This window comes from Balaenoptera physalus (assembly GCF_965194825.1).
Source record: "Balaenoptera physalus genome assembly, chromosome: 17".
NCBI classification, from domain to species: domain Eukaryota; kingdom Metazoa; phylum Chordata; class Mammalia; order Artiodactyla; family Balaenopteridae; genus Balaenoptera; species Balaenoptera physalus.
In genome coordinates, this window is record NC_138895.1 from 56807001 (window position 1) to 56830291 (window position 23291).

At 37.0% G+C, this 23291-nt stretch overlaps 1 long non-coding RNA gene across 1 annotated transcript in view; it reads right to left on the reverse strand.

Annotated features, from left to right (window-relative positions):
- Positions 1-23291, reverse strand: part of LOC309647237 — a 526943-nt gene that overhangs the window by 398776 nt on the left and 104876 nt on the right. The window lies entirely within an intron of this gene.

Consider the following 23291-nt stretch of genomic DNA (forward strand, 5'->3'; position numbering starts at 1 on the left):
TGAGCCTGCGCGTCTGGAGCCTGTGCCCCGCAACAAGAAAGGCTGCGATAGTGAAAGGCCCGCGCACCGCGATGAAGAGTAGCCCCCGCTTGCCACAACTAGAGAAAGCCCTTGCACAGAAACAAAGACCCAACACAGCCAAAAAAAAAAAAACCCATATGATGAAATAAAATATAGGCTTTTTTTTTGGTGTTATGAGTCTTTCTTGGTTGAATTTGCTTCTTAAGGCTAGGAAATTAAATGAGTTTTCCTTAGAAACATGAATCAAGATCAGATGATCTGAGAGGTAATGCCCAGCTTCACAACTCAAAAATGTTTATTAATTAGGCAAGTTTCCCCACTCACAGACCTAGACTTCCTCTTCTGTTATAATCAAATATTGGTTGCTATCATTTGTACCCCACACTTCCACTCTGTCTCCTGGACCAAGGCACACCTTATAAATTCTGAACCAATATCTACCAATCACCTATTATGTGCCAGGCACTATTAGACATAAGTGGCACAAAAACAAATAAGACAGACCAAGGTCTGCCTTACAGAACTTAGAGTTTAATGGGAAGGACTTATCTTTAATAAGCAATTGAAATAAACTAATAAGTAAACAATAAGGGGACAGATCATACCATCCTTTCCAAACTTTTCTTTTATATGTACTAAAGAATATGTTTTATTAAAGAATATACATTTATATTCCTTTCCATTTTATAGTCAACATTTACCTAAATGACTTTCTCAGTCTCCCAGATTTTATTGTCCTTAACATAGCCTGGCATTGCTCGTCTTCCAAGGGGGCATGCATTTGGTTTTCTTTCTCTGAGTACAGCCTTCTCCCTTGTTATCTGCCTCCTTTACCCAACAATCCTGACCCTTAGTAGTTCTTCTCTTTCATTTCATCTATTTAGCCCTCTTTTGGCATTACCCTAAAAATGTTCCTTACTCCCCAGATCAATTATTCCCACTCTCCAGCATCATTCCTGGACTGCCTCACTGGCATATTCTCATCAGTCTTTGCATGGGCACAGATTTCTTACTATTGGTAATTTTTCAACTGACATAGACAACACATGGGGTTACTCTTCTCCTTCCAATCATTATCTATTATTCATATACATTTCCCTCACAACATACTTCTTCTTTGGCCTCTATTATACATTTTCCTTCAAACCATTCCATCAAAACTCTTTCAAGGGTGACAACTGACCTCTTACTAAATCCAATTACCTTTTCTAATCCTCTTTTTTTGGCTTCAGCCTTCTTAACATTTCTGTAGCACACGACCATCTTGTCCTTCTGAAACTCACTTAAAGGTCGGCTTCTGTGATCTTCTCTGGCACTGAACTTCCACAATCATCTTCCATTTGTCAGACAGTCCCTTCTCCAGAATCTCCTCTGTCATAGTTCAGTTCTTAACCCCCTGTCCATCGCTCTCAATCTTCTTTTCCATTTTCAACTGACTCTGTGTTCTGACTTTAGCTAATAGGTTTATTCTTGATGAGTCTCCTCTTGCATTTTCCAAGTATGTCATGATATAAAGCATGTCAAAGGTTGACTATAGTTTGGGATACTTTGTTTGTTTTAGCAAAATTATATAGGTTTCCTTACAGAAGGATCATTTTGAGTGTTCATTACCCTAATGTGCACTATGGATATCCAAGAAGGAGCAAACATTTTCCCAATTTATTTGGTCTCAAACTCTCTGAATGGGGCATTTGAGAAACACATTTTGGGAAATACTGATTAATATTGTGATTGATAATGTCTCACCTTAATTCAGTTTTGTGCCAGAAACTGGGCATGGAGTATTTCTACTTGGATATTCTACAACTCAGTAGGTCTAGAACCACATTTTCATCATCTTTCAACCCAATATCTCTTTTCAATTTTTTTCCATCAGTGTCACCACAATTTTCTCATTCTTCCCAACTCAAAATCTCAGCATCATCTCTGGATTTTCCTTCTTCATTTCCTTTATCCTTTCAGTCATCTCTTAATTATTTATTAGATTGTTTCTTGAATTTGCATGTACGTAATATCTCCGTAGTCTAAATTCTCATAACCTCATATCTGGAAATCATCCTAACTGGCCCTGCTGTGTCAAGTTTTTCCTTAAACCAATCCATTCTAAAACAACTATTCAATACTTTTGTTAAAATACTGATTAAATCATGTCACTGTCCTGCTCAGAATCTTCAGCCAACTTCCTGTTGCCTCTTGAATAAAGTCTGCACTATTAACTGAGACATTTAAGGTTAATGCCTCTATTGACCTTCCCCCATCTAGTTCCTTGCTGCTTTTCTAATTTTGTTATTTATTCTAGCTAAGTAGACCTCACTGTTCTAAAAATGTAAAGATATTTCCAGCTCTGAACCACTTATTGACCATCTGCCTTGCATTACTTCAGGCAGTATTTTTTTTTAATTACATGTATCATGAAATCAATTTTTTTTTTGGTGTTTAAATTAAATTCGCCTTTATTTTTATTCATTTGCTTAAAGATCACATCCATATTATAGTTCTTTATTTTCTTCTCATAAGGAAGTACTGATCTCTGCAAGATGTTCTTATATTTTTAAATCAGTTATTCATCACTATGTAACACAGTACCTCAAACTTAATTGCTTAAAACAAAAATGGTTTATTTGTTCATGATTCTATGCATAAGGAATTCGAGCAGTGACTGGCTAAATAGTTTTTCTTCTTTGTCAGGGGTCATGTTGTCAGTGCGGGTGCTGAAATGACTAAAGGTCTAATATGGTCTCACTCACATATCTAGCAAGTTATTTCTGACTCCTGACTGGGGACTCAGCTGAGATTGTAGTCAGGGGACTTGGTATTTCTCCACATAGGTCTCTCTATGTGGCTGCTTGGACTTCCTCACAGCATAATGGCTGAATTCCCAGAAGGTGCATTATAAGAAGCAAAGATAGAAGATGTATAACTTTTGAGGCCCAGGCTCAGAAGTCAAAGCATTACATCTCCCATTGGTCATAATAGGTACCAAGGCTAGTCCAAATTCAATGGTAGAGGAAATAGACTCTACCTCCCGATAGGAAAGTAGCAAGGCCACATTGCTAAAGAACATGTGAAATGGGTGATATTGTTGTAGCTCTCTTTGGAAAAAAAAACCTATTTACACTATCTAATGTTCTAGTTCTTTTTTTTTTTAATTAATTAATAAATTTTTTTTGGCTGCACTGCATGACATGTGGGATCTTAGTTCCCCGACCAGGGATCAAACCCATTCTCCCTGCAGTGGAAGTGTGGAGTCTTAACCACTGGACCGCCGGGGAAGTCCCCTTTCTAGTTTTATTTTTTTTTAAGTCAAATTTTTTAAGAAAAATTTTAAACATATATAATTATAGAGAAAGCAATGTAATGTACCCCATGTATGTATTTTCTTAGATTCTGTATTTGTCTATTGGCATCTGTTCACCATGGGGCCAATTACTTTAACTATATTTTCTTTTCTGTATTGATATGCTGGCATTTGGGGGCCTTACAAACCTGGGGAGAGACTGCCCCTTCCAGAGCTGGCTAATTCCTAAAGATAGTAAATAATTTACTTGGGAGCCCCTTCTCATACACAAGCCAACCACCTCCTTATCTAACTCTCACATATGAAGCCAGTATTTCTCCTGCCCTAAATCATCCCAGGGCCAGCTATCAAGTAACTAGAGACCATCCCTGTAGTCCAAAGCCTGCCAGAATTATTCAAACTGGCCAATCCCAAGCTGTTTACCCTACCTTCCCTTGCCTTCCTCATGGAAACCCTGCTACAGGCTCTTCTCCTTGTTCCTGTCTTCTGACCACCTGATGCTTCTCTTGTGTAGCATGGTGTGCCCCTCCTCTTAGAAAATGTAAGTAATAAAAATCTTCTTTCAATGGCATTAGCTCTCTGTTGGCAATGATTCGCCTTCATAAATTAAAATCCTGTGAGCATAAATGGGAGAGCATCACCCAGTTCAACAATTCAGCAGTTATCAACTCACAGCCAGTATTGCTTCCTCTCTATATCCATACTCTTTACCACCCCACCTCTAAAATACTTAGGCAAATTCCGGATACTGTATAATTTAATCTGTGAATATTTCTGAGTGTATGTATTTGTATATGTACGTATACTTATTTGTTTTCCACTATAACCACAATATCATTACCTCAGTAAATGATGTTTTTAATATCATAACTATCCAGACAATGTTGAAATATTTCCAGTTATCTCTTGGAGTGTTTTTTTTAATGGTTTATTATTTGAATTAAGATCCAGATGATGTCTATGCATTGTAACTAGTTGTTATATCTTTTTATTTTCTTTTTATATATTGGTTTCTTTTCCATCTCTTTTATTACTTGCTATTTTTCTTTTTCCTTATCTCTCTCCCTCCCTCTTTCCTTCTCTCTCTCTCTCTTTCTCTTTGGTATGGTTACTGAAGAAAGCCAGTAGTTGGTTTTTTCTGTGAAGTCGCTACTCCCCGCATTCTGCTTGTATTCTCATGGTGTCATTTAATGTGTTCATCCATCCCCATTATTTCCTATAAATTGGTAGTTAGATCTAGAGGTGTTGACAGATTTGGGCTTGATTTTTTAGCAAGAATTCTTCTTGGGTGATGTTCTGTACATCCCCAGGAATTACATAATGTCTGTTTGTCTCACTTTCAGTGATGTTAGCAGCCACTGTGATTACTGCCTCGATCTATTAAATTATTAGGGACTGTAAATAGTGATATTATAATTCCACCATTCCTTTATTGTTTATTAGCTGGTATAGTTCCATAAAGTAAAACTTCTTGACATCAATTATTTGCTTTCCCTGATGTATAGTCCATTTAAAAAATATTGACAATCAATAACGTTTTTTAAAAGTATCATTTTGAACTTATAAATTTAAATATATTGGATTTGTATCAATCCATTGCACTTATCTTTTTGACAAGACCCCAGTAGTTTTTGATAATTTTCTTGCTTTCTGGTTAACAAAATGTTCAAAGATCCTCAGTACATTTCCTGTTACGGCACTGGAATCAGCCATCTGTCTAAGAATCACTAATTCTTTTTAGTGGGAAATGGTATTTAGAGAACACAATCTGTGTTTTAAGAGTGCTCATTGATACTAGGTTCATTATTTCTAGAACTTTTTAGTAGACACAATTAGAAAGTGTGCATTTTTAAAAAGATGAGTCTATATTAATACTTCCAATTTAGGTACTAGACTAGAGAGATTTTCCTTAACCTCATGTAGTTTATACTTGTGTCTTCTTCTATGCCAAAAAAAATCTCAGTTCTCAGTGAATTCAACTTACTCATTTGCTTTTCTGTACTACACGCAGTCTCAGAATATTAATATAAACACTACCACAAGTATAATGATTACTAAAAACAAAGCAAGATTTTTTTATTTGCAGTTTCTTTATCCTTAGGTTATCCTACACTAGGGATAGAAAGTCAAATTTCTGTGTTTTAAATCAGTTAGAATTGTTCCTCTATGTTTATAGAATTAAAGTGGATATAAGTTAGGTTCATTTGTTTCTTTCACTTCACTTTTTACTTTTAGAAATTGAGTCCCACTCCAACTTTATTTTTTCTTATAATTATGTAAAATACTTACATAATTCCAAAGTCAACTCTATATAACAAGAAATTAAAAAAAAAAATTCAACTTCTATTTCTGTTTCCTGCAGACTATTCTCTTTTTTCTCTTGTTGGCAACGATCTGTATGGTTTATTTTCTTTATTAAAAAATAAATAAATAGACTTTATTTTTTAGAGACATTTTAGGTTCAGAGCAAAATTGAGCAGAAGGTACAGAGATTCTCTACATACCCCCTACCCCCACATACACACAGCCTCCCCCACTATCAAAATCCTGCAGCAGATGGTACATTTATTACAATCAGTGAACCTACATGGACACATGGACATATCATTGTCACCCAAAGTCCATAGTTTACATTAGGGTTCACTATTGGTATATTCTATGGGTTTTGAAAAATATATAATGACATATATCCCCAATTAAAGTATTATTCAAAGGGTTTCACAGCCCTAAAAATCCTGTGTGCTCCACCTACTCATCCTTCCCTCCTTTCTAATGGCTGGCAACCACTGATCCTTTTATTATCTCCATAGTTTTTCTTTTTCCAGGATGCCATATAGTTGGAATCATACAGTGTGTAGTCTTTTCAGATTAGCTCCTTTCACTTAGTAATATGCATTTAAGTTTCTTCCATGACTTATCATGGCTTGATAGCTCATTTCTTTCTAATACTGAATAAAATTCCATTGTCCGGATGCATCACAGATTATTTATCCATCTACCTACATTTCATAGTCCATTAGAAATGCTATAACAAAATACCACAGACTGGGTGGCTTATAAATAAGAGAAATTTATTTCTCATCGTTCTGGAGGCTGTAAGTCCAAGATTGGGTACCAGCATGGTTGGGTTCTGGTGAAGACCCTCTTCTGGGTTGCAGACTGCTGACTTCCCAATGTAACCTCACATGGTAGAAGGAGCAAGGGAGCTTTCTCAGGCCTCTTTTGTAAGGGCACTGATCCCATTCATGATGGCTCTGCCCCCATGACCTAATCACTCCCCAAAGGCTCTGCCTCCTAATACCATCACCTTGGTGGTTAGGTTTCAACATATAAATTAATTGAAGGAAGACACATTCAAATCATTACACCTGCTGAAAGACATCTTGGTTGCTTCCAAGTTTTGCGAATCATGAATAAAGCTGCTATAAATATTTGTGTGCAGGTTTTTGTGTGGACATAAGTTTTCAACTTATTTGAGTAAATACCAAGAAGTGTGATTGCTGGATCATACAGTAAGAGTATGTTTAGCTTTGTAAGAAACTACCAAACTGTCTTCCAACATGGCTGTACCATTTTACATCCCCACCAGCAATGAATGAGTTCCTGTTGCTTTATATCCTGTCCAGCATTTGTTGTTTTTTCCTTTATTTTTAATATAAGGAAATGTTATTTCCCACTTTTATAGATAAATGGCAGTATACTATAAACATTCCTTTGTAAACTTCATATCATAGAGTATATCACAGAGATCATGCTATAGTTGTATTTATAGCTATTACTCATTCCTTCTTACAGCTGCAAAGTATGCCATTGTATCGATATAGCATGGTTTTATTTAACCCATCCCTATTAACAGACATTTGGGTTGTTTCCAGTTTTTGTTATTACAAATAGTACTTCAATGAATTCCTTGTAAACCTACCCTTTTGTACTTTTCCCAATGTATCTTTGTGGTCAATTCCTAGAAATGGATTGCTAGGTCAAAGGGTAAGCATTTGTATAATTTTGATCTATATTGACCAATTCCTCTCTCTATAGGAGTTACAACATCTTGTATTTCTATAACAATGTATTAGGGTGTCTATATCTTCACAGCCTCATCAACAGAGTATGCTGTCAAACTTTTGGATTTTTCCCAAACTGATAAGAAAGAAATAGCAAATCAGTGAAGTGCTAAATTATACTTTTATTGTTATGAACGTGGTTGAAACCTTTTTTTATGTTTAAGATCCATGTGCATTTCTTTTTCCTAAGAGCTCTGCTCATATTTCTAGCCCATTTTACTATAGGGTTGTCTTTTTCCTTTAGTCTTAGAAGCTTTTATATATATTAGAGACATTAGTCTTTTGTCTGTAACATATACTTTTTCCCAGTTAATCATTTTTTTTAATCTGGCTGTTTTTATTATCATGTTTTAAATTTTTATCTGATAAACTTCATCATTTTATTGCTTCTGGAGTCATAGTTTTCCCACTTTCAGGTTATAGAAGAATTCAATTGTGTTTCCTTTAAAACTTGTATAACCATAAAAGTAACCCAGTTTAGTGGGTTGTAACAAGCAATTTTTAAAATGAGATAGAATTAAATAGAACAGAAAAAATAGTATTCATTGTATATAATGAAGTATTGAAACAGCTTAGAATTTGCCACTCCAATCCTCACAAGAAAAAAGCTGAACAAACTGAAAGTCTTCAGTTTTTAGATATATCAGAGATCTGAGGCCAAAGGATAAATTGTTACTCCCCAAACTTGAGAGACAGACAGGAAGATACAGAGAATCACAATTTACCAGGAACAGAAGCCCAGGAGCAGAAGCCAGCAGCAGGAGCCAGGATTGGTAGGAATTCTTTAAACTGTAATTGATGAATTGCTAAGTGGCTCAATGTTTTTTTTTTTTTTTTTATAAATTTATTTATTTTATTTATTTATTTTTGGCTGTGTTGGGTCTTCGTTGCTGTGTGCGGGCTTTCTCTAGTTGCGGCGAGCGGGGGCTACTCTTCATTGCGGTGCGCAGGCTTCTCATTGCGGTGGCTTCTCTTGTTGTGGAGCACGGGCTCTAGGCGCATGGGCTTCAGTAGTTGTGGCACTTGGGCTCAGTAGTTGTGGCTCACAGGCTCTAGAGCGCAGGCTCAGTAGCTGTGGCGCATGAGCTTAGTTGCTCCGCGGCATGTGGGATCCTCCCGGACCAGGGCTCGAACCCGTGTCCCCTGCACTGGCAGGCGGACTCCCAACCACTGCGCCACCAGGGAAGCCCATGGCTCAATGTTTGAAAATTAAAACTCCCAAAACTTGAGGGTTAAAAACTCCATGGGGCCCAATTTTAAAGGGATTCTCAGGCTTTTCTGAGCTTTACCTCTAGGAGCTCCATCATGTTCTCACTGTGTAGATAGAAGACAAATCTCCTAGTGCTTTCAGCAGGAAAAGGGGGAAAGTAACCATTTTGAAATATGCCCAGAACTTTCTGTTCTTCTTAACAAGGTCTACCCTTAAGGGAAACTATTTGACCAGAGCCTAACCGGGATTTCACAAAAGCCTAACTGATCTGGAGGAAGGGCAACACCCAATCCAGGCTCACTAAAAGACTGAGACCTAATCATAGGACTATAGAATACTTTCTCTCCCTTGCATCTTACCACAACATCCGTAGGATTCCTGTACAATATCAAGAGATTACAGCTAAAAGAACTACAAGGCTCAAATCCTATTTAAGAAGTCTCGGGACTTTCCTGGTGGTCCAGTGGTAAAGAATCTGCCTTACAATGCAGGGGATGCAGGTACCATCCCTGGTCAGGGAACTAAGATCCCACATGCCATGGGGCAACTAAGCCCACGTGCCATAACTACTGAGCTCGCAAGTGCCTTAACTGGAGCCCGCATGCTGCAAACTACAGAGCCCATATGCTCTGGAACCCTCGTGCCACAACTACAGAGCCCACGTGCCCTGGAGCCTGCGTGCCACAACTAGAGAAGAGAAAACCCGCACGCCATACTAGAGAGAAGACTGCGCACCACAACGAAAGAGCCCACATGCCTCAAGGAAGATCCTGAGTGCCACAACTCAGACCAAATGCAGTCAAAAATAAATAAAATAAAAAATAAATCTTAAAAAAAAAAAAGAAGTTTCTGTGAAAACCCAAAGACTAAAGGGGAGACAAAAGCAAGACACTAAAGGAAATTTATAGCCTCTCACAGCACAACTACAGTAAACAGTAAACACACTCTGCTCTTATCCAGATGAACATAAAGTATATAACGTCTTAAAATAATTTGTATGTTTAATGTATATCAATATGGACATAGTTATGAACGTGTGTATTGGATTGTGATTTAAAATGTATTTCTTACTGAGGACCACAGTCAAAAAAGCTGAAATCACTTGGCATAAGGAATCTCTTGACTGTGCTCTCTACACAACGAAATAATACTAGTACCTATGCGCTTATTCCCCATTCAAGTACAATAAAGAGTTTCTCCCATTCCATGCAGCAACAGCTCAGTGAAGACATGGGCAATGTATGTTCATGAACGGTGTTTTGTTATTTTCATTAATACGATGGGGATCACACAAACTGGTACTTCTCAACTAGAACTAACTCTAACTCTTCATAGGAAAAGTCCTGTGTCCTAGAAATGCTTCTCTCTTAGCTAATTGGGATACCTACTGAGCTGGCAAAAGATGCCAAAGAAGCTAGAGGCCCCGGGAACCTGATAGGCATGCTTACCCTCATCTTACTTGTGCTAGTCATAGTCTCCATTTGCAATATTGTTGTCTGTGAAGCAAGCAGACATTTTCAAGTATAAGTACGGCACACAACATATTTCCTTTAGCCCTAAGCCTCTCAGTAATTTAGTTTCTTTAAGATACTGCTGTACTCTCTTTACTGCTTCCTATGTTTACATCTTTATTCTTGCTGTTAGAACTCACCTAAACAAATCTCACCCAACTGTAAGGTCAGACTTCTCTTTGATCTGTCTCATTCCTCTATGAAACTGCCCTGGCCCTCCTTTTATTTATCCCAGTCTCTAACAGTCCAAATTTATTTCCTGAACCATTGTTTTTAACACAAAAATCATTTATCGCCATGAGTTTATTACTTAATTATTTCATACATATAAATCTTGACACACTTGTTAAATTATAAGCTCCTGGAGTAGGTGGTCATTTCTTTTATACTCCATCTCAGGTGATCAAGAGGTGGGCATGCTCCACCTCACACTGGTCAGAATGGCCATCATTAAAAAGTCTACAAATAACAAATGCTGCAGAGGGTGTGGAGAAAAGTGAACCCTCCTACACTGTTAGTAGGAATGTAAATTGGTGCAGCCATTATGGAAAACAATATGGAGATTCCTTTAAAAACTAAAACTATAGATGCCATATGATCCAGCAATCCCACTCCTGGGCATATATCTGGAGAAAACCATAATTCGAAAATGTACATGCACCCCCAATGTTCATTGCGGCACTATTGCAATAGCCAAGACATGGAAGCAACCTAAATGTCCATCCACAGATGAGTGAATAAAGAAGATGTGGTATATACTACTCAACCATAAAAAAGAATGAAATAATGCCATTTGCAGCAACATGGATGGACTTAGAGATTATCATAAGTGAAGGAAGTCAGACAGAGAAAGACAAATACCATATGATATCACTTATATGTGGAATCTAAAATATGACACAAATGATCTTATTTATGGAACAGAAACAGACTCACAGACATAGAAAATAAATTAATCGTTACCAAAGGGGAAAGGGGGTGTGGGAGGGATAAATTAGGAGTATGGGATTAGGAGATACACACTACTATATATAAAATAGATAAACAACAAGGTCCTACTGTATAGCACAGGGAACTACATTAAATATCCTATAATAAATAATGGAAAAAGAACATACATATATATATATATAAATATATATATAAATATATATAAAACTGAATCACTTTGTTGTACACCAGAAACAAAAACAACATTGTAAATCAACTATACTTCAATTAAAAAAAAAAAAAGAAAGGTTGGCATGTAGCAGGTACTCAGTAAATGCTTAGTCAATAATGGATTTATGAACGACTCAATACACCAATTCTCCTTTAAGAAAGATACTTGTGGATATATATATATATATCTATATATATATCTATATATATATATATAAAAACATCTTTTCATTTCTGTTATTTTTATGAATATGATACAGTATCTAAAAGTTCAGAAAACTAGCAATCCATGAGATGGGACAAGTTCTTGTAAAAATATCTTTCTAGAATTTAAAAATTATACTGATGATGCTAACTCTCACAGGTGCAAGAGCATTTAAAAAGATGAATAAAGGGGTTAGTCAGCCCTGTAGTCAGATGATAGACCTTCTTAAGTAAGCCTATTTAGATACTTCCTTCTACATGTGGAGCTTCTAATTAAGTTGTGAACTCCTAATTCCCTGGGGTTTTGCCACAACATTCATCAATTCGGTTCTTTTCTCAGTGACACATACATGTCATTCAGAACATACTTCTAAGTATGTCATTCTAACATACTTCTAACTCCCTTGTCTTTTTTTTTTTCCCATCTAAAAAGTACTCTCTACTATAGGATGATGAAAATTCAAAGAACAAGCTACATAATTTTTACATTCCAGGTACAAAATCTCATCACTCAAGTTGGCATGTATATACAGCATTAAACAATCAACGTCTTGGGACTTCCCTGGTGGCTCAGTGGCTAAAAATCCGCCTGTCAATGCAGGGGACATGGGTTTGATCCCTGGTCCGGGAAGATCCCACATGCCATGGAGCAACTAAGCCTGTGCACCGCAGCTACTGAGCCTGCGCTCTAGAGCCCGCGAGCCACAACTACTGAAGCCCATGCGGCCTAGAGCCCGTGCTCCGCAACAAGAGAAGCCACTGCAATGAGAATCCCTTGCACTGCAACGAAGAGTAGCCCCCGCTCTCCACAACTAGAGAAAGCCTGTGCGCAGCAACAAAGACCCAACGCAGCCAAAAATAAATAAATAAATTTTAAAAAATTCAATGTCTTAAACATTCAACATTGGCATTCCCTTTTTTAAATCTGCAGGCTCTTCTTTAAGTATCAACATCCTTGGAAATACTGACCCATCTTCTAATATATACTGGAATTTCTTTCAGACTTTTGGGTCTATAGATACCTCTTGATTAGTTTTTTAAAAAGAAGATGTCTAAAAAGCCTATCAAAATCCCCTCTAGGCCTCTGAATCTAGGGTCACTACTTTTGACTTCAAAACTACCGTCCAGGACTTCCCTGGTGGTGCAGTGGTTAAGAATACTCCTGCCAATGCAGGGGACACAGGTTCGAGCCCTGGTCCGGGAAGATCCCATATGCCGCGGCACAACTAAGCCTGCGTGCCACAGCTACTGAGCCCGCGCTCTAGAGCCCGTGAGTCACAACTACTGAGCCTGCGTGCCACAACTACTGAAGCCCACGCACCTAGAGCCTGTGCTCCTCAACAAGAGAAGCCACCACAATGAGAAGCCTGCGCACCGCAAGGAAGAGCAGCCCCCGCTCGCTGCAACTAGAGAACGCCCGTGTGCAGCAACGAAGACCCAACGCAGCCAAAAATAAATAAAAAACAGAAAAAACTACTGGGGCTTCCCTGGTGGCGCAGTGGCTGAGAATCTGCCTGCCAATGCAGGGGACACGGGTTCGGGCCCTGGTCTGGGAAGATCCCACATGCCACGGAGCAACTAAGCCCGTGGGCCACAACTACTGAGTCTGCGCGTCTGGAGCTTGTGCTCTGCAACAAGAGAGGCCGCGATAGTGAGAGGCCCGCGCACTGCGATGAGGAGTGGCCCTCGCTCGCCGCAACTAGAGAAAGTCCTCGCACAGAAACGAAGACCCAACACAGCCATAAATAAATAAATGAATAAATAAATAAATAAATAAAAATTAAAAAAAAAAAACAAACTACTGTCCAAGTAGCAAACAACCAAGCAACCCCACTATTGGGTTGGCCGAAAAGTTCATTCGGGTTTTTCCACAACATCTTACAGAAAAACCTGAATGAACCTTTTGGTCAACCTAATAGTATCTCTATTAGTTCCACCTGTGAATAATTCTGATTGAGTTCATTTATTTATGAACATTCAGACCCTTACATGGTTTTCCTATATAAACCAAACATTTTTATAGACAATATAATTCTTCCTTCTTTATTTTCAACAACAAATTCATTCAAAACTTGTGTTAGCCAGCTTTTGCTGTAACAAACAATCCCAATATCTCTGTGGGTTATAACAACAAATATGTATTGATTGCCTAAGTTCATGAGGGTGAGGGCTTTTCTGGGTTTAGCTGAGTTTGTTTGAGCTAGACCTTGGCTCCATGACAATTATCTTTTCATTCCATAGCCCAGGCTGAAGGAGTAAGCTAGTATCTTGGATATGCTATTCTCATTTTGGAGGGAAACATCAAGATTGGGTACCAAGCCATGCACAATGTATAAGCACATTTGCAAACACATTTAAAACTTCTAAGACAATCTATTTGCCAAAGAAAGTAATATGACCCAGGCCAAAGTCAGTGGAAAGGAAAATAGACTGTGCTCACAGAGAAGCATGGCAAGGGTATGGAGGGAATAAATACTTGTGACATAATGTAATCTACCACAGCCTGCTTGTGAACAAGTTCACAAATGTTCACTTCCTTGCTGTAAAAAAAATGTAATCACCCCATCCTAAAGATACTCCAAGTTCTGATCTAATCAAAACCTCTAGCTTGAAATCCAGGATCTTGAGTTTGTATCATGCCCAAATGTAGCACTATTGAGCCAAAGTCCTATGACCTAAAAGACTTGTTATTTGTACCCACCCATGATAAAATACATACCTACACATCCATAATAAAATAGTGTAACCACAGTAAACACTCTCATTTAGGAAGGGGAAGAAGGTGAGAACCCAGCAGTCACTGATTCACAGAAGTTCTGAAATCCCATGGAGAAATTGTTAAAAAGTCTGCTAACCTGAGTATAAGGAACTGTGTTTAATCAATCTTCAATTTTGTTTCCTGGAGGTAGCTTCATAGTCTATTGTTCTTCATGACTCTTGACTTCACCTTCTGGGAAGTCCTTCCTTTTCCAATATCCTGTTTGGGAGAAACTTCTGTTTTGGGATGCCAAACAGCTTCCTTATCCTGTCAAAAAAGTCGAGAGCTCAAGGGTAGTTTTACTGTTCAAACAATCACAACCTCTTTTAATTTAGGCTGGTAGCAATTTTGGCACTACAACTTAAAAAAAAACATTGTTAGTTTCTTTGATATCTTTGCTTCCTGTTAGTGCTTCCTGCCAATAGCCAGATCCATAATTAGCAGACATACTTCTAGGCTTAATTACAGATAATTTGCACTCTTTAGGCTTCCATTAGGCCAATCTATGATTTCTTTACCCAGAACCATTTTGTACAAGTGAAATGACTTACTGGGGATCACTTTAAAGGGATCAGAGGTCTTAACAAATGGTGTGGTGACAACAGTCTTGATTTGATCTTTACTCCCAAGCCTGAATCATCATCATCATCATCATCTTATTATTATTAATTAGGCATACTTTTACTTAGTAGGATGAAAATATTAACTTTTCATAATTATGACAAAAACTCTTTATAGGCACTTTATAATATTAATTTTTGAAGACTGCTTTTGCCTTCTGATCTTTATAATAGGCTTCTAAAAGATAATAGATAATATAAGTTGCTCCTTCTCCTATTTATCCACTTAAAAATCTCTTTGATATTATCTTTAAAATTACTATGGTAATTTCGCATTAGGAACTTGCTCAAGTTGCTAAATTTCTGATGTGCTTTAAATTCACTAAAAATAATTAAAATTATTCAGTGTAATAAAATGTACACACAACTAGAAAACAACTATCCATGCCCTTGACTTGGTTTTGCATTGAGGCCTTGTTTTAATTTGCAAATAATTTGCTGGCTGGAGATGAGAAACAGTAACATCTTTCAAGTCTGTCTCTGGACTTCTGCATTCTTCTTTTCTCTTCCATTCCATTGAAAAAAGTCCAATTATCTTCTGAGTTTATTCTTCCTTATAAAGCCTAAAAAGCAATTTTGGGCTACGAACATTCCATCTTGAAAATTCTTTGCAAAGTTTATAGGTATATTTTCTCCTTTTCAAGTTATCTCAGGTAACAGTATTACCAAAATTTTCACCATTGCATAGAATAGGTTGTCATTTTTCCAGCCTCCTTTAATATCAGGGGCTCCCATAACAGGCACAGTGCAAATACTACATATTTTAGTTTATTGTTGTACACTGATGCCTTGTTTCTAGGTATCAATTTCTTTATTAATCAACTTTTGTTGTGGTGACAAATAATCCCAAATCTTAGCAACTTGCAACAACAAACAGTCATTTATCATTCATGTTACTGGGTTCTGCTGGGCTCTTTTGGGTTCAGCTTGCATCAAGTGTCTTCTCTCTTTGAATCAAGTCTGAGGAGTAGCCACTATCTGAAAGATGCTTTTCTGACCATGGAAGGCAGGAAGAAGAGGAGTGTCAATCATGCAAGTGTGTTTAAAGCTTTGGCCCAAATGTGTTATATGTTATATCTGCTCACATCCCATTGGTTAAAGCAAACCACACAGCCACCAAAGTTAACCAAAGTTAATGGGTGAGGGGAGCAAATGCTGACTGACCATAGGATAGGAAGGAAAAGAATAGCTATAAAAGAACAAAAAATAAAATATACTTTAAAAAATATTTACTAAATGACAAACTGTGTTCCTTCCAGCTGCTAAATACATTCTATAAACAAAGTAGTGTCTCTGATCTCAGAAAACTCAGTCTAGTGGAGAATTCAACTAAGTAAAGAGGCAATTGAAATGTAATGCGAAAAGTGTACAGAACTCATGCCACTTAACCCAGAATTAAAGTATTAGGGAAGGCTTCCTGGAGGAAGTAATAACTACACCAATACCTGGATGGTGAACAGGAGTTAGAGGGTGAAATGAGTTGAGCAGCAGTGGACAGGGAGAGAGTTCTCAGCAGCTCAGAATGAGCAAGGCCTGAGGTCAAGAGAAAGCATAGATAACCCAAAATATTTCAGTATGGTTTCAGGACAGAGACCAACCCTGTCAAATACACAAAACAATGGTTGAATATTTCATATTAAAAAGATAAATATTGGGTTTAAAACTGTGGAGTCACAAGTCCCATAAACAATACTGCTATACACTGAAAGCTGAAAAAGAAAAAAAAAACAAATCCCTGTGCCTTTCAGAGGTGGAATAACCGAGAGAGTATGGGCATTTATACTTAAACCAAGCCAGGGCGAAATGCAGAAATAATTCGATTTAACTGTCTTGTGGCCTGGCACTTTTCTCCAGCATGCTTTGTGGGAGAAATCCTCGGTGTTGAAATTGAGTGAATGCTGTCAATGTGGTAATTATTTTATTATCAAGGGCAACCACTGGCAAGAGAAGTACTGCCTTGAGGTTTACAGTTTATGTCTCTGATCAGAAAATACAGTTGCTTTTGTCAATTAACTACATTAGGCAGGTTTTGGAAAAACAGAAATTAAAATGCAGTTTTACTCTATCACTTTTCAAGGGCGTGGCTTTGAGTTTGGTTTAAGCAGCGTGAAGGTCGCTGAAGAGCATCCCTACTTTGTCTCTTAGCGCAGTGACTGCCCTGCGGAAGAGTCCAGCAAACTTACAACATGGATAGGCCCACTGTCCTTTTGAAATGGACAGCTGGGGAATGTTAACACGCTCATGACAAGCATAAAAAAAATAACATTTTAGGCTCCGTTTGTACTCAATGTGCACGTATTTTAAAAGGAGGAATCTTGTAAGTATCAGCTATAAGCTACTTTGAAAACAGGATCTGGTAAAATACTGGGTTGGCAAAAAAGTTCGGTAAGATGTTACGGAAAAACCCAAACGTCTTTTTGGTATTTTTGGCTGACCCAATACATCTTTGCAAAGCGGTCCAGGAAACAGACATTTTAAATATTCACCTTTGTTTAAGACACTCTTCACACTTCCCTTAAGCACCCATGTAGTGCTGCTGCCTAACTCTGTAAGGAACAGTCATAAGAAGGAAAGTTATAGTGAAAACAAAAATCCAGAACCATCAAATTTGAGATCAAATGTTGATGCAATATTAATGAACTACATGTGACCTTTCTATCACCAAAATCGGGAACACATGATAATATTGAATACATTTGTATCAACTCCACCTTGATTGTCACATCGTTGTTGAATCTGCACCTCTGATCTTGTCACAGGCAAAAGTACTGAAATGGCAAAGTATGCCTTTGTGGTCTTCCATTCACCCAGGATCTCACTTCTCTTGCTACAAAATTACCTCTTTTTCTCCACCCTAGTATCAATAACTACCATTTATTGGTTGCTTAACCAAGCTCTGGACACTGTGCTGGTCAAGTATGTATATTATATAACAATAGTGGTAACCATGTTTCTCTCATCTTAGAGACAAGAAAACTGAGACACCCTAAACATTAAACAATTTTCTCAAGCTCATAAAGCTAGTAAAGTGATAGAGGCAAGATTCAAACCAGCTCTTTTTGACTGTAAGAAAATTCATAATTCCAACCACAACACTGCCATGTGCACTTGGATTGGTTTCTTATACACTGTAAGTTGTGGTTAAGAGGAAAGCAAACTGTTTAAACTAAGGTGTGAATGACTACAACCCATCCCCCTTACCCACACCCCTACACCTTTTATCTATTTTTTTTCCACTTTGAAAAATGAACACTACCATTCAAATGAATCTTTAATTAGATTGATTTAGTGCAAGGTGACAAAAGGAAATAAAACATTTTAGACAGGTTGAGGAAGTATTTGGAAATAGGAAAGAGGAGCCGGAGCCATTCAGGTGCCCTTTGAGTCATGCCATGTAGTTGGTAGTGCAATCTCTTTTGGCTGATGTTTTCTTTTGGAGCAGGTCTAATAACACAGGCTCATACATCAGGTCAGCCTTGCTCACCTCCTCTCTTGAAAATATTTAGCATAATTTAAAGCTTTAACTAAAAAAGAAAAGATTGAAGAAAATCAGCGATGTGTATTAATAATAGACATTTGAAGGCAGATTTTTATTTCCCTTTTTGAGTGCACAGGATACTGGTAATAGAAGCTAGTAAATTGATACAGTTTACATGAATTTTAAGTCTCCAGTACAAATGCAAGCCTTCCACTTGTCCTCATCCATGATTTATTTATTTACCAACTTCTATTTATCCTTTGGTTTTTAGCTACAGCTTATGTGAATTCTTTTTTTTTTTTTTTTTTTTTTGGCAGCGCTGTGCAGCATGAGGGATATTAGTTCCCCCACCAGGGATCAAACCCGCGCCCCCTGCAATGGAAGCACGGAGCCTAACCACTGGACCGCCAGGGAAGTCCCTTATGTGAATTCTTTTTCCATATCTTCCCCACCTTCATTTACTTACAGGGTTAATATCTCTTCCTTTTGTGTTCTAAGCACTTATTATCTTTCTCCATATGACAGTTCCTACACAACACATTGTAATTTTTTACATGTTAAGCTTTTTTTACTTTAAAAATTTTAGAGTCTACATTGACTTATAGATTTTTAATGAGAACATCTAACAGTGTCTGGCACTGATTGACTACTGGTTAAATAAACATATAATTTCTGTATCTGTATTTCATATTTGAAAAATGCCAGTCACAGGGTTGATGTAACCTAAAATGTGTTTCTGCAAAAGTTTAAATTTTATCTATATGAAACTGATTCTTCTAAATCATTACTCTTCCTCTTTTATTTGCTCACTCATTCCTGCTTTCTCTTGCACTCATGCTCTCTTTTACTTTTGCCTTTTTGCTCTTTCTTTCTCTACCTGCCTTTCATCACTGTCTCTGATTAGCTTCATTCTGCAACAGACTCCTCATCGTGTCAGGGAAGATGGCCAGTAGTGCCAGGTTCAAAATTTCCGGGCTTAGCAACCTTAACAGAAAGACAACATGTTTCTTCTAGTGTTTAAAAATGTTATCATCCTGCCTTGGTTTACTTTATCTTACGTTTTGCTGGTAATATTCTAATTTGAGGGTAAGTCAGGAGGATATACCTCAAATATCTGGAACCTTATCTATTACCTTCTTTGGTGTATTAGCCAAATACACCACATGTATTGTGATAATGGTGTGTAACAAACATACCCCAAAATCTCAGCTCCAGTCTCAGAAGATTCTCCCTGGTTGTTCTAAAATTTCTTCCAGGAGCTCTCAGGCTATATGATTTCCCATTAATGTACTGCATTTGTCCTATTCCCTCAACCTTTGATTTAAAGTCTTAGGCTTCGTTCTAGTTGCACTAAATTATTAATTAGATCATGTTACCATCTCTGAACCAGTCACGGACCCACATAACGCTAATTAGTTTAGGCCTGAGCCACATGTGCTGCTCATGGAGATACTTCTCTGAAGCACATGAGCTGCTTAGAGGGGTGATGGTGGTTACCTAAAACACAATTGGGGTGCTAGAACCAAAATAAGGTGATAAAAGTCTGCCTGAATCAGCAAATGTTCAACACAGAATATCATGCTTATATTTTAGATTTCTTATTTAAGTTCTAGTTTGTGGTTGAGTCTACTTTGATCTTAGGAAGAAGGATCAGGCAACAGCCATGATCTGAACTCTCTATTAGTAGATATACCTCAAAGATTGAACTGAGAAAATTTCCAGAATAAAGAAGGAAAGATGAAGAAGAGATACTTTGTAAAAGGTGATAGTCTTCTTCTTCCACCTGGTCTGCTGATAAAGAGCAGCTACTTAAGTTTAAACTTTTTCCTTTTCTGGAAAGAATAAAACATTCTGAATTAGAAACATCACTGGTACATCAGTCTCTGTTCCAGTTCTAGGGGAGAAAAACAGTAAAACGTTGGTCATGATAGTGGAGGAAGAGTTACCCAGAAAATTTTTTCTTGATTAAAAAAATTTTTTTAATATATGTAAGAAATGGAGAAGGAAACATGTTAAATAATACAAGAATTCTGAAAAAAATATCCCGTACATCTAAAATTTCGGATGCATGATATATACTTTAGGATGGTTAAGAAACAATTTTATCAATGATGAGGACAAGATTATTGCTACTTCTGGGTCATACCTATACAGTGTCTTGAACTTAATGTTTATTCAAAGGACTGCTATGATATATCAATGAAGGATTTCCCATATAGAATTCATTGCGCTTATAAAAGTCCTCAACCTTTTAAAATATTTGTCTGTAAGGTGGTTTTGAACTACTCTGAAGATTTAGGGTGTTCTTCATAACTCTACTTGAAGCCATTCCTCTGGGGATAGCCCACAACTGTCTGCTTGTTTATGTTCTAGAGATGAAATGAAATAATATATGAGATGCGATTGAAATAGTCCTGGATACCTGGAAAGTGCTCAATAAACTGCAGGGCAAGTTATCTTTCTTATTACTGCTGTTATTTTGCTCATATTATTTGAATCATTTTTCTGTAAGAGCAAATTCTGTGTGCAAGTTGCTGCTCTAAGGATTTGATGGCAGGAAAGTCCACCCCCACCTTTGCTGATCTCAAAGGATGAATGAAGGAGGCAGCTGGTTTCTAACATCTCTGCTTTGACAGCCCTCAGAGCCACCAGAGCCTCACATGCAGTTGGAGCTATTGGTAGCTGCTGGAGTAAGAGTGCTTGAACATCTTCAGAATGCCAATATTTTTTCAGGGAATAGTATCCATGTGTCTCAAAGTGAAAATTAAATCCAAACTTCCTTCATCATCAAACACTTGCTATTCCTCTTTGAAAACTTGGTGAATCTGGTGTTCATGAAAACATGGGTTAGTGAAGATCAGTGTGAAAGGCCAAGTAACACATGTTTTCTTCCTCCTCTTTAGCTCTTCATTTTCGTGGCCCTAATAATTTCCCAACAGAAGAAAAGCAAGCAATGAAACAAGATAGAGAAATGATCTTAACAAAGTAAAGAGTCATCCCATAGTTAATGACAGAAAAAAAAGCTAGTTTGATGCAGTACATTTTGTACTGATAAATACTGATCATTAAATGGTAATTTAGAGGTTTGCAATTACTACATTTTTACACTATGACTTATTTGAATGAAAGTTATATCATATTTTTAACTGCATTATTTATGAAGAGCAAGGTTATGCCATAAAATAATTAGCATTATTTATTTTGAGGTTTTTATTTTAAGATACCTATAGATATTTTTTGAAGATAATTTTCAATACATAAAATGGAAAAAGTAGTAACGAATATTTTAATACTTACATATATTTACAGAAATGCAAATTAAGATAGGATTTAAATTTTTGTGCTTCAGGTTAGAGCAGGGTAGAATAGCAGAGGATGTGGAGATAAGCAGTCAAGTATCAATATTTTTGAAGGGAGAGCCATCAGGATTTGTAGATGGATTGGATGTGGCAAGTAAAAGAAAAAAGAGGAGTCAAGGATAACTCTTGATGTTTTTAGTTTGAGCACCTAGAAGAATGAATTTACCATGGACTGAAATGGGGAAAACCATGGAAGGAACAGGTACAGGGTAGCAGTGTGGAGAAGAAGAGTTTGCTTGGGTACATAAGTTTGAAGTTTCATTCCACTATCTTAAGCAGCTTGAGTCTTTTCCCACAGACTTATTTTGATTAAGTCCTTCAGTTTTCAGAGTATAATACTCCTCAACTCAAACACAAGGGAGAGATTTTGCTCTTAATAATTTGGCTTTTCATAAGTTCCAATAGTGCACAAAATTTTTTTGAGATTACTACTTTGAAAAATAAAAATGTAAGTATCAACATACTGTTCAGTAACTACCAATTATTGTTATCATTATGTGTTCAGCATTAACTGCTTTACAAATGTTATCTAATCCCTACAAACACTATTATTTCCTCCTATTTTCCAGATGAGAAAAACAGAATTTAAAATGGCCTGGGGACACACAGCTAGTACTCAGAACAGGTAGTGAGATCAGTTTGATGCTAAAGGCCATGCTTAAAGGCATTATATTTTATGTATTTGTTTCTCTTTGAAAAATGGTAATATTGATTTTCATGCATATATTCATAAACATTTCTAATTTTTCTTTATCTCTTACCTTTTATTAGCATATTTTAATTCAGTTTCATACTAAATAGAAGCAAATATTCAAATTAATTAATCATAAATAATATTTAATATGATTTATTATGACTGGTTCCAATATTCATGTGGCATCAGGGCAACCATAATGAATTGTTATCAGAATGGACAGTCATGCAAATAAATGCTTAAAATATTAAGTAAGCTGAAAAAAGTGTCAATCATATTATCTTAGTTAACTTCATTTTTGAAAATCAGGTATTAGATCAGTAACATTTTTTAAAAACTTGAAAGTGTGGGACTTTCAAAAGATGGGTTTTGAAACCCATCTAGAGCCCGTGGCTCACGGGCTCTAGAGCGCAGGCTTGGTAGTTGTGGCACACGGGCTTAGTCGCTCCGCAGCATGTGGGATCTTCCCGGACCAGGGATCAAATCCATGCCCCCTGCATTGGCAAGCAGATTCCCAACCACTGCGCTACCAGGGAAGTCCAATATGTATTTAACCCATCTTCCAAAAGATGGGTTTAATCAATTACAGACTTTTGTCAGTTTTGTTTAGGATTCATAAAGCATAATTTATGTTAAGATTATAAAATATAGTTTTCAAGATGGTAAAGCAAGTGAACATGTACTGATTCTAAATATTAAAATATAAAAGTGGGCACATTAATTCAGCAGAAAACTTCTTAGTGATGAAGAACAATTGCCTGAATGAAGGAAAGGAAATTAACCAATTACCAATTAGCCTTGAGGAAAATTCAATCACTTGATTTTCCACAGAAAATATCAGGCTCCTCTGGGCTGTCCTGCATGCAAAACAAGACCAGAAGAGGAATCTTGTGGTGCCAAGAGCAAATCTGGA